The sequence below is a fragment of the Dermacentor variabilis genome, chromosome 8 (assembly GCF_050947875.1).
Source record: "Dermacentor variabilis isolate Ectoservices chromosome 8, ASM5094787v1, whole genome shotgun sequence".
NCBI classification, from domain to species: domain Eukaryota; kingdom Metazoa; phylum Arthropoda; class Arachnida; order Ixodida; family Ixodidae; genus Dermacentor; species Dermacentor variabilis.
In genome coordinates, this window is record NC_134575.1 from 153,769,225 (window position 1) to 153,781,870 (window position 12,646).

The following is a 12,646-nucleotide window of genomic DNA, read 5'->3' on the forward strand; positions in this document are numbered from 1 at the left end:
GGCGCTATTAGTTGTAGCAGTCTCTCCGGCCTTAGTTCTGTCTTGCGTCGCTGACAGTCACGGCTTGCTTTAACTCAAGGGGTGATTAGGCGCGGCCAGTAATACTTCTCCTCAATCCTCACAAGCGTACGGGAGAATCCAAGGTGCACCGGAGACCCGCAGTGGTTGCTTAGTGGCTATGGTGTTGGGGGCTGTTAAGCACGAGGTCGCCGGATTGAATCCCAGCCACGGTGGCTGCATTTCGATGGGGGCGAAATGTGAAAACAGCCGTGTACTTAGATTTAGGTGCACGTTACAGAACCCCAGGTGGTCGAAATTTCTGGAGTCCTTCACTACGGCGTGCCTCATGATTAGAAAGTGGTTTTGGCACGTGAAACCCCGTGATTTAATTTTTAAAGTTGCACCGGAGGTTGGATCGCCATGAAAGGCATGCAGAACCTCTCGCCGAATACGCAACAAGAAGGTGATCGGCACGAACTCGAGAGAAGTTCATCTTCACGAGGACGTCATTTTGCAGCGAAAGCGAACACAGTACACGTTTAAATGCCCTAGGGATCATATCGGTCTTGCCTTCATAGCTTCGCGTCTGCTCATTGCTATTCGGCGAAGTCGCCTGCAAGGCGATTTCATCGAACGCATAAAAAAAAGAATCACCAATTACACATCCGTCGTAAGAAAGACTACTAATCGCATTAAAGCTGACAAGGATATCAAAAACTTGATGTACTGCTATTTTTTTTATTATAGCTTGCTAATTACTTTGCCATTTTCATTAATATTACTGCGCGTGCTTGAAGCATGCACGCACTAATGTGTCTACAGGGCTATCAAGTTATATCTTTATAGCCGTCTATAGAGCCCCTCCTGCAACATGGCAGTGTTACGAACAGTCTCAATGGTTGGTGCGTGATTTTTGTCACTGAAAGACATGTACTGTGCAGAGTCTTAGAAGCGAGCGCAAAGGTAGACTCACAAATATATAAGCCGAGTCGAGAGATCCTGTTCGAAGAGGGAGAGTTGGTTTCCAAATCAAGTGCATGTGTAGTGGTCAGTGATATAATAAATGATATAGAAGGTTCCATTTCTGTTTGCCGTAAGAGTTAGAAATCATTGCAAGAATAAGTTATTAAAAGTTCACAGTCCCTTCAGCCTAATCTAAAAGGATGTAGACGAAAGCATGCGCAGGCACCAGACATTCATTAAATTACTTGACATTCTCATTTGAATTCGTTGTTACTTCCTATTGTTTTTTCCCACCCAAGGTCATGGGCTTGAGCGCCTCTGTTAACTCTACTTTAATTAACTTCGCCTTGATAGGTCGCGGTTCCTGTGCTTTAATTCTGCCCGAATTAACTGTGCCGTAATTTGCCTTAATTAACACGAAAGGTCACAGGTTCTACTGCCACCAGTGATCGTCGGTGGCACCATGAATTTTGATGTCATTGAATTTTGGTGCTAAACGCTGGACGGTCCATTCTTCGACCCATGAGCCATCTAGCTTTCGTTTTAATCATGAAATTTAGAAAAAGAAGCATTAAAATACTATAACGTAAACGTCCCGTAAACTTGCATAATGTTCGCGGCGAACAACAGGAACTATTTGCCACACGCGAACGCCTTCAGTATAATATAGCCAGTTTAGGCGAACGTATAACACACATTCCGGCCTTGCGTACTGCGCCGCGCCGCAATCCTTTTCCCTTAAACACGGCGGCGTGTCTAAGAACGCTCATCGCATAATGCATTGATCAGCCTTCGTAGGCCGCAAAGTCCACAAACCTTTTCGATTGCAAAAGTCCTTTATCATTTTCTGGGCGCCTTCGTCGTGAACGTTAGCCGAAGCAGGCTCTTACGAAACGCACTGAAAAACGCAGATGTTATTTCGATGCAGCCTAAATTGGCTGTAGCTTGAGGCAGTCGATAATGTTTATGTCTGTGTGGTTGAAATTATTGCAACATCGGCCATAGCACTTTACACTGCACTCTTTCTTTTATCAACACTCAAGCGAATGCAATGAAAATAGGAGGTGTAAATGCCACTTGGTGTTGCACAAGCGAATATGTTGCCATTTGACTGGTGTGTACAGAACGCAGAAAAACTATACGAGGCGCCTAGGCAGCAGTCGACATATTGCTATCTCTGTAGGACTGACCATGAACCTAATATAAAAAGTATTTTCGCGTTAATGCCAACCACAACAACGTTTCAGGCGGCATTTATCTCGACGTCCGTTAAAGACATTGCGTGCATTACAGTGAGAACAGTAAAAAAAAAATACATATATCAATCACTTTCATTTTTTATTTTCTATTTTCCATGGGGTTTCGTTATTGGTATTGTCCTGCAAACATTTTCAGCCCACTCTTGCGGTCAGAAACGCGGCAGATCCCATTCTGTGAAAGAGCACGTCAGGGCAATCGCGATGCTTGCTAAACTAATCTCCACGCTTGTGAATGCAGACCTTATCGTCTCTAGCGACGGGATGGGTTCAACCTTGGAAGCTCCTCCGGTCTCGCCTCCCCGTCTTCGAAGTGGACGCTCATGCGTGGGGCAATTCCAAGAATACCACAGAAAAAAAAAACGCTGTGCATCCTGCTATTAAACTGGTAAGGCAGTTAGAAAGTCTTCATGTATCATTGTTACTCGCCGCCATATGTTTCGACACATAAGCTTAGAAAAAGCGCATTGAGGACTTCAATGCATAGATATATTCGCGGATAAGCGCTCGAGCTGAAGCAGACCATTCAAACTTTAAGCAAAGTCATATGGGAAGTGCCACGCCGTTTTTACTTCGCCGCATGAAGCGCGGTCCATGGTTCAGCGCCGACCGAAACTCACCGTTGGTTGACTAGACTTGCGGTGGTGCACACAGCGGCGTCGAGCGAGCGTGGCCGTCCTTGGTCTGGGCTCGACGGCAAGCGACGAGCAGCTGGGGGAGAGAGAGAGAGCGATTGCCTCTCGACTCGGAAAGTGCCCCGCGGGTTTCCTCCTTAAAGTTACGCGCCGCCTTAGCAAATGTCTCGACGTAGGAAACAAAACAGGCTGTGACGTGGTGTCGATTAGTGGCATTGCATGACGTCGTAGGTAGCCAAGACGGCGCGCCCAGTTTTTCTTCAAGCGGCAACCGGTTCGGCATTTCACTCCCGATGGCGTCTTACCAAGGCGTCAACTTTTGCCCCTGGTCCAAGCAGTTGTTCCAGGTTCGGGGTCGCTAAAGTGCGCGAGAATCCGTGATATGCAGAGCATTTCGTTAAGTCAAATGAAAGCACGCTATTGCTATTACATTTTGCCACTTATACCTATTTTTCTTTTAATGTGAAGTAAAGTTAAACAGTAAATTCTTGTTATTCATTATTGCTTAACAGCACAGACGACTCAACGTGTGAAAAACAGACAGGGCAATGCGTTTACTATCGACGTATTCTTTACTCGAAGCAACATAAGGCTGAAGACACAAAGGGCACAACGTTATCTAAGTGACTCTGCCGGCCGACAAGGAAAAGCGGTTAGAAATCTACGAACAAGCCATACTTATGCTAACCACGACTTGACAGATTTAAAACTCAGAGCAGCACTAACAGCATATAATTACAATAGAAACAAACAAAACAGATTTGTCAGAAGACTAAAACTGGAATCAAGAAAAAAAGATTTAAGTGTCAATAATGCTGGACTCCGGAAAAAGGAGAAACGAACAAGAAAAATTCGATGATGATTACGATAAACATAATGGGAAATTTGAGTGCAGCTTTATGAATGTTTTCATTTCGCGATATACTGTGGCAAACAATTTGAGAGAGACGTGTAGCAGAGTCGGCGATCTCTGAAAATCAGGTCTGCGAGTCAAGCGCGTCGACTTTTACGCATGACTGTTCGAAGGTTCCAGTGTAATCGCTAATGTCCTCCTGGGTTCCAAGAAGTACTACGCAATACGCATCACGCATACAATCAGATCACAAGAAGCATTGATGACAACAGCCAACGGATAGAACAATGGATAACATCCGAGAAACTTCTGATACATGCAAGCGCCTCGTACGTCGAGGTAAAACGTGTAACATTTGTTAGCTGGTGAAAAGCAATGCTAAGTATGGACAGCGGGGCTAGTTGGTTATTATTAGCATTATGAAACATCGTTCCAGCGCACAACTGAACACGGACGAGAAGAGGAAGACAACACGAACGCCGGACTTCAACTGAATTTTTTTCATGGAAAACAGGGCTTTATCTACACAGGGTGGGGGGGGGGGGGTGAAGTGGGGGCTGCTAGTGCGCAGGACCACTCAAAAAAGTTCCTTGGTTTAGGCAACAGTCATCAGAGGTGTCAAACCAAAATAAGAAAAAAGAGAAACTTTTCCCTCTCTTTTTTACATCACTCAGTACAATCTTGCTCATCTCCCGCCCTACCTAGCTGATTCGACACACCCGTTTGCCCTGAGATGCAAAAGCAATGATCGAAGACAAAGTCATCGGTGAACAGACAACGGCCAACTAACTTCTCTAACGTCATCTCGTAGCGGTCGTCGCCGCAGACACTACGCTTGTGCGGCACTACGCCTTTTTCTCATGCTTTCGTCATCTCTTCCTCCTCCGCTTTCCGTCTCATGCTTCCGCTGCATCCGTCCCGGCTTTCCTCCTCGCGCATTTTTCGCTTTCGCCGCTTTTTTCATCATCCATGCACCCCGTGTTCGCTCTTTCTGCTGCGCTCGTTCGCTAGGATACGCCGGGAAGCGTATTTCCACTTTCTAGTAGATACAGCGGGGCATGGAACTTGCGGAGATGACGGACGTTTGCGCGCATGCGCGAGTAAGAGCGTGTGCGAGAGAGGAAATGTTACCCGCCGTGGTTGCTCAGTGGCTATGGTGTTAGGCTGCTGATCACAAGGTCGCGGGATGGAATCTCGCCCACGGCGGCCGCATTTCAATGGGGGCGAAATGCGAAAACACCCGCGTTCTTAGATTTAGGTGCACGTTAAAGAACCCCAGGTGATCGAAATTTCCGGAGTCCTCCACTACGGCTGCCTCATAATCAAAAAGTGGTTTTAGCACGTAAAACCCTATAACTGAATTTTTTAGTTTTTAAGAGGAAATGTGGGGACTTTCGCTCCTTGAATATACGACTCTGCCTAGACACTACGCAGTAGTCTCTTAGCGCGTGTTGTATGCGCTTGTCCCTAGGCGCGCCGGCAGAAGTCGCGGGGCGCGGCAGTGCTGCATCGCAAGTTGGCGGCTCCACGAAATTATATTTAGTCAATCGTGTTTAAAACGTTGTGTCATTATTTCGCATTATTGGCTGGGCCTCCAGGACACCAAAGCGGCGACGGGGACACCAAATCTAGAACCCGGACTGGTTCGTGGGTTGGGCTCGCAGAGGCCTGCGCGTGCCAGGGCAGTGTGAGATCGGCTGTCCGCTCTCGCGGACAGTCAATTTTTTATGCGAACAACCCCTGGCACGCTTCGGCCTCCGTGGCCGCAACCCACGGGCCGCCGTGCTTCCAGCTTTGATCCCCCCGCTACCCCTTGGGTGCCCTGGGTTCGCCGCCTGCTTTAATATAGCCTCATATGCTCCCGTGAGGCCTCCGTTTGCCGGTTACTTGAGCCCTCCTGGAGCGGCGCTTGAAAAAATACAATCTATCGTCGCGACTAAAAAAGCGACCTGCAACTTATACAGCACCAGTCAGAACCTTGCCCTTTCAGACACAGCGATCACCAAATGGGGCGTCCGTGCCCACTGCCTCACCACGCGGGCAGGCAGCGGCGGGGCGTAAACTAACTCCACGGCACTCCGCAATGCCGGCATGCCTAGGGGACAAACCCATACAACACGCGTTAAGCAACCTCCGCCGTTGTGCCTAGGCAGACTCACATAATCACGGGAGCAAAGGTCCCCAGATTTTCTTTTTCGCACCCGCTCTTACTCACGCTTGCGCAGAAACGCCTAGCGCCATAAAACGCGCCACGCCCCGCTGTACCTACTAGCAATTGTAAAACGCCGCCGTAACATCGATGCTCGATACAGGAACGGGTGCTAAGAGCTGCGCTATAAAACAAATCGTGCCGGCAAGATACCTCAATCAAAACTTCATCGAGATACCTAATCTCTTTGTCAAACGGAGCGACCTATGGTGCGCTTACACGTCGCGTCAGCCTGTGCTGTTTAGCCATCATGTACAGTCGGCCCCCAAATAAGACGGACCACCCGAACGCGTCACGTAATTGCTGTCTGCTCCATAAGCCGTCTGCAGTCGACAGCGTTGCTGCGCGGATTTTTGTGCTCGCAGGCGTTTCAAGTTGTCACTTCCACCAGGCGCTCGCAGATTGTCACCGCAGCAGCCTCTGCTTCTGCCTGTAGCATTAATGGCTATCATTTGGTGGCTTCGTGCACTGCAGTACTGCCACGACAAACACGAGACAAACGCACGAGACAAACGCGCTGTAATCAGTGTGGTTGTTTGGGGAAGTTGAAAGCTGGTTGCTAATTCCTAATAGTATCGCGATAAGATAAGCAGCAGGATATAATTCTACAAATGCAGTCTGCAAGAATGTCGCGAAGAGTGCCGCTGGAAGACAGGCAACGTATTGTGAATTTGTTCCTGGAAGGTGTCCCGCAACTAGGAATTTCCAGCGTCCATTCTGCACTCGTAGTGTAGTGTGTGTTTGAAGCGCTTGTCGTCGTTTTTTACGCAGTTTTAACCTTACTTCAAGTATGAACCAACTAGCCAGCGAGAACGTCCTGCTGAAATTTTCAGGCGCACAAGAAAATGGAGAACTTCAATAAGTCGCATTATAATGGCCTACAGAGTTTACATCTGCCGATTAACGGATGCTAAACGTGCCGGCCGTCCAAGAGCTACGTCAGAAGAATAAGGCTGATTGTTGCCGCTGTTGTGGCAGACACGTTTCGTAGCGCAAAATAAATTCGGCAAGATATGTCCCTCCGTGTCATGCGACAGCATACATAGACGGCTTAAAGAGCTGGGACTGAAAAACTGCGTTGCAGCCCAGAAGCCATATTTGAATGAACGCTGAGAGGATCGCAAGGTTGCAGCTTGCGAATACCATGGAGCACCGGACAGCGGAGGAGCACCAGCAGGTCATGTTCGCAGATGAGAGTACGTTCAGTACCCGCTTGGACCAGCAGCTATGAGTCTGGCGTCCGTTGAGCTGGAAGTATCAATACCTATTATCTTACTCGCATGATCTTGATCGTAAGGTTGTTTCAGCCGGTTTCAGCACTGCTGAGCCCTTTCTTTACATGAATTTCCGAATCTTTTATTACCACCATGAAACCTCACTTCGCGGACGATTTTAGCAATCATGATTTCCGCTGGTGCTAATGTAGTGTTTTTATTGTAACCAAAAAAAAACATACCTAGACAATTTTAGCTCGCTTGAACAACTTATTGTAGAGCTATTTGGTGCGTATATGGTGAGGTGTCGTAATGCTTTTCTTGGCCATCTTAATGAATGGAGACCCTAGACATACCTCGTCAATAAAGCTTTCTTTTATTTTTAGGCATCTGCACCATTACACGCATGTTCTAAGCAGTGGCTGGTGCTCGGGGCGTGTTTGGGGCGCCCTAAGCAATAATGGACTTGGATCACTTATGCGGTTCGATGGTTCACTGATGGCGTCACGATACCGCGAGATACTCACCAATACACTCGCGCCATATGCCCTCGACTGGCCGTTTGAAGATGGCTGTTATATCATGACCGCAGCACTGCCCATACAGCGCGCAGCATGAGGAAACTGCTCGAACACTATCGTGTGCGTCAGCTCGAATTGCCACCGTGTGGAGCAGACTTAAATTCCATCCAAAATGTGTGGGGGATCATGAAGAACCAGGTTTCAAGGCGGGCCGCTGTCACGACTGCGGACGCGCTGCAGAGCCTCATCAGAGCTGAGTGGGAAGCCTTGTGCGAGTGGCAAGATATCACGGAACTCTATGACTGAATGTCACGTCGAATGAAGGAAGTGGCCCCTCCAATGAATATTTTGTTCTTCACAGATATTGTGTTACTTGCAGAGAGAAACTGCAGATTATTCATTTTTTCACATTTGAATAAAATATCGGAAATTCTGGCTGTGCTGCCATCTCCTGCCTGTGTTCTGCGTGTGACGTCACTATGGATAGCTGGGCGACGCTACGCACACCAAGCTACCACGTGATGTCCCCCGAAGTGTATATTATTGGCCATTGCAGTAAACATAAGCTTCTGGCGCTTTTGCCACCTAGAGCACAACTTGTCGACTGACTCTTTCCGGCACGCATACGGGGTCATATGCAATGTCACCGCATGGAGTCAGAAGTTGGCGGCGGTCAACTACCCCGCTAAGGCTGTGAACGGCAGCACAGATAATAGAAAACAAGCCCGCAACGGTGACCCCAAGGCTCTAGAAGCCGCCACCGCTGGACTTCGACAAAACGTCGGAGTGGCCGGCATGGATCAGCCACTTCAATGGCTACCGATTCGCCACACATCTCAGCGAACGCAAGGGGGAGGCCCAGGTGCGCACACTACTGTACACAAGCGGACGCCAAGCCCTTGAAGTCTTTGCTACATTTGGGTTGACCGACCAAGAAGCAAAGAGTTTTGATGTCGTCAAGCGTATTCGACATTCATTTCGTCAAGAGCGGAACATAGTTTATGAAACTGCCTGCTATCATAGACGCCAGCAGTGGCCAGAAGAATCGGTGTATCAGTTCGCAACTGCACTTCACGTGCTGGCACACCACTGTGATTTCGGGGATATGAAGAAACGACTCATTCGTGACAGGTTTGTCGCCTGCCTCCGTGACGCGCAACTGACCGAGACCCTGCAGATGTATCCGTAGTTGAAATTGGCTACAGCGCTGGCCAAGGCTCGCCTCAAGGAAACCGTGCGGCAGCAGCAGCAGAGCCTTCGACCGGAAACTGTCCACACCGGGAGCTCGCCAGAACTTGAGGACCAGGGAGCCAGAGTGGACGCTGTTGGCCACAAGAAACGCCCACAGCACAACAGAGGACGGTGTCACTACTGCGCTGGCAACGCCCACCCGTGGTCGGCGTGCCCGGCCAGAGATTCGAAGTGTCATAACTGGGGCAACAAAGGATATTTCGCGAAAGCATGTTTCAAGGAAGGGGTGCCAGCACAAACAAAATTCACGTCTCGATTGCCCAACACGACACCGGGGAAAATTTCATTGGTGCGATTGACGCCACCGGGAAAGAAAGGTTCTGATAAACTTGTTTCCATTCTTGCAAAGGATAATTCGGGAGCAGAAGTGTCGGTTTTACCGTCTACTTTTCCAGGATTGCCCACCCGCCTTGATAAGGCAGACGAAATACTACAGGGGCTGATGGCAACAAGCTCATTCTATTAGGTAAGCTTGTCGCAGAGACTGTCTGGAAAGAGAAAACTGCTCGTCAGACGTGCTACGTCGTTCGCGCCTTCCACGACGTACTTCTCAGACTGCCAGCCTGGGAGGCATTAGGACCGGTTAAATTTCCCGACTCACTTACTATAGCCAAGGTACGAGATACTCCCAGATAGAAAAAGAAGTGCTGGCACTGACATGGGCAGCCGAAAGATTTGACGAGTACATACGTGGCCTAAATGTTGTTTTTGAAACTTATCACAAGCCTTTAGTGTCGTTGCTGGGCCAGATGGCCCTTGATGATATGCCACCTCTAATTCAGCGGTTCCGGCTGCGCCTAATGCGCTATCTTTCCAGTGTGTAGTACGCTCCCGCCAAAGCACTAGTCACAGCCGACATTCTTTCGCGGTCCCCTGTGACCTGCAGCGATCCAAAAAAGGTTTGAGCGTGTCCGACATCGCAGCGTACTCGAAGACCTGTTCGCTTGGTTTGGAAACGGGCGACATTTACTTGTCTCGAGTGCGAGATTGTCAAATAATTGACCCCATTTGTAAACATCTGCGCATACTGTGTAGAAATAATTGGCTGAGAAAACGAAACATTCCTTCCTCGCACCTCACTGGCAAGATGGAGCATGTCTTAGCATAGTATATGGTGTCCTGTTAAAAGGAACAAGGCTGGTAATCCCTCAGTCGCTCAGAACAGAAGTGCTGCGCAAACTGCATGTTGGACATCAGGGTTCTGTCTTGTGGCCAAGACTGAGCACTCAACTGGCACAGCTCGTGAATCAGTGAACTGCTTGCGCACAACGCACCCCTCAACAAGCCGAGCCCATGATAACCGCAACAGCATCGTTTCCTCGGGAGAGAGTAAGAGTAGATCTGTGCGTAATCCAGAACCATACATATATTGTCGTGGTTGACTATCTTTCACATTACCTGGAAGTTAACATTCTTCCTTCAACGAAGTCTGGAACTGTCATTGGAAGACTGAAAAGTATTTTTGCTAGGCATGGAATCCGTGAGCGCTTGGTAACCGATAGCGATCCTCAATTCGTGGCTGCCGAGTTTGAACAGTTCGCTGTGCCATACGGGTTTCGGCATGTCACCGCGAGTCCGAGGCACCCACACGGCAATGAGGTAGCAGAGCGAATGGTTCAGACGGTTAAGCACCTCGTTCTAAAGTCCAGAGACCGTTGGCTTACAGAGCAACGCCAGGCATTCTTGGAATCAGTCCTGCTGAAATATTTGTGGGTAGGCGACTGAGGACAAGGGTTCCTATGCTACCACGTCATCGAAATCCGGCAAAATGCAGCTCAGCAGTGGTGGCCGGGAACCAGGTCAGGAGGCGTCAATGCCGCTACTGCAATAGACGCCATCGTGCAAGGCTGCTTCCTAAGCTTCAAGCAGGTGACCTGGCCTGGGCCACAGACATGCAGCTCAAGGCCACAGTCCTTGCACCAGCGCCGAAACCGCGGTCATACGTGGTGCAGATATACGACTGCGTTGACCTAAAGAGAGGGCGAATATGGACACTTGCGAGTTTCCATAAAACGAAGAGCAGCCGAGCCCTGCATAACCGGCTCGTAGCACAGATGTCTCGACTGCACAAGGTTTAGTGGTGCCCCCAACTCACGCTGAGGCCAATCGTGGCCCCACTTGCACTATATCGGCAGAGTGGTGAAGAAACCCACATGGCAGGTTAGTAGGGCTTGCGGCGTTTTGTTTTAGCCATATACAACATATTCACTACAAAATTCACTACAGACTTGCATTTTAACATGGACCGTAATCTTCAGATTGCATTTTTCTCGACTCCTCCAAAGCCTTCAACCGTGTAGCACACTGCCGTTTAATTTCCAAGTTATCCGTTCTCAAATTAGACTGCTTAACCCTCTCCTGGATTCGTAACTTTCTAACAAATCGTCAGCAATTTACAGTCGTTAATAATTTTACGTCACCCCTTGCATATGTCAGCTCTGGTGTACCGCAGGGCAGCGTACCTTGCTTTTTTCTTATTTACATAAATGATCTGCCCAATAACATCTCACTGTGCACGCGTGTTTTTGCCGATGATTATATACTATATCGACCAATTCGCAGCCTTGATGATCATCGCATTTTTCAAGAGCACCTTCATCTCCTTAACAAATGGTTTGAAGACTGGCAAATGAAACTTAACTCATCTAAATGCCAACTGATGACATTCATGTGAAAAACATCGATTCATGGTTTTTCCTATTATATAAATACAAATATAGTATCTCAGGCATCAGTATATTAATATCTAGGTGTAAATCTTACACCGAGCCTTTCCTAGACGTTTCACATGACAACCATATGCGCAAACGCTTCCAAATTTCTTGGGTATATTCGTCGCAACTTGAGTAACTGAATAAAGAGAAAATCAGACATCCACCCGTTCTCAGTAATTACTACAAAGGAAAACCATACGGGTTCCTCGAAAGAAAGGCCTCATAGATGAAGAAAAATTCGTCCTGGTCCGGGACTCGAACCCGGGACTACCGCCTTTCCGGGGCAGCCGCTCTGCCATTTGAAATAACGAGGTGGCTAGTAGATGGCAGGGCGAAGTCGAATTTGTCGACAACAAGAAGCAAAGACAAGTGTTTGACGTAGTAGTTCTGCGGAAACCCGCAAGGTGGAGATAAGTAATGAATAAAGAGAAAATCACACATCCACCCGTTCGTAGCAATTGCTACAAAGGAAACCCATGCGGGTTCCTCCAAAGAAAAGCCTCATAGTTGAAGAAAAATTCGTCCTAGTCCAGGACTCGAAGCCGAAACCACCGCCTTTCCGGGGCAGCAGCTCTACCATCTGAGCTAACTAGGCGGCTAGCAGATGGCAGGGTTAATTCGAATTTGTCGACGACTCAAAGCAAAGGCAAGTATTTGACGTAGTAGTTCTGCGGAAACCGCAAGGTGGAGAGAAGTAATGAATAAAGAGAAAATCAGACATCTACCCGTTCGTAGCAATTCCTACAAAGGAAACCCATACGGGTTCCTCGAAAGAAAAGCCTCATAGTTTGTAGCAATGGGAAAACCGCGCGAACAACCTTCATGTGTAAGCATGATACGCTTTCTTTTTTCCTGGAAAGCATGAGTATTGCAAGTGTCCTATCTGCAGATTTTTGCATTTCGTCTTTATTACACAAAAAGCGCCCAGTACGTATGACTTAGTGCCTTAAGTGACGTAATCTTACTGCTAAACATTGCATTCGTGTTGAAAGAAAAGTCGTGTTGTTGGCTAATTTCACCTTGTCTTTGA

General features: G+C 48.1%; 1 protein-coding gene across 4 annotated transcripts in view; it reads right to left on the minus strand.

Annotated features, from left to right (window-relative positions):
• LOC142590678 (phenoloxidase-activating factor 2-like) overlaps window positions 1–12,646 on the minus strand; it is a 281,393-nt gene that overhangs the window by 165,172 nt on the left and 103,575 nt on the right. For 2 of the 4 annotated variants that reach the window (XM_075703093.1, XM_075703089.1), the window contains exon 2: window positions 2,840–2,930. The exons of the other annotated variants lie outside the window; for them this stretch is intronic. The gene's annotated coding sequence lies outside the window, so the exon portion shown is untranslated. The remainder of the gene's footprint in view (window positions 1–2,839; window positions 2,931–12,646) is intronic. 4 annotated transcript variants of the gene reach the window in all.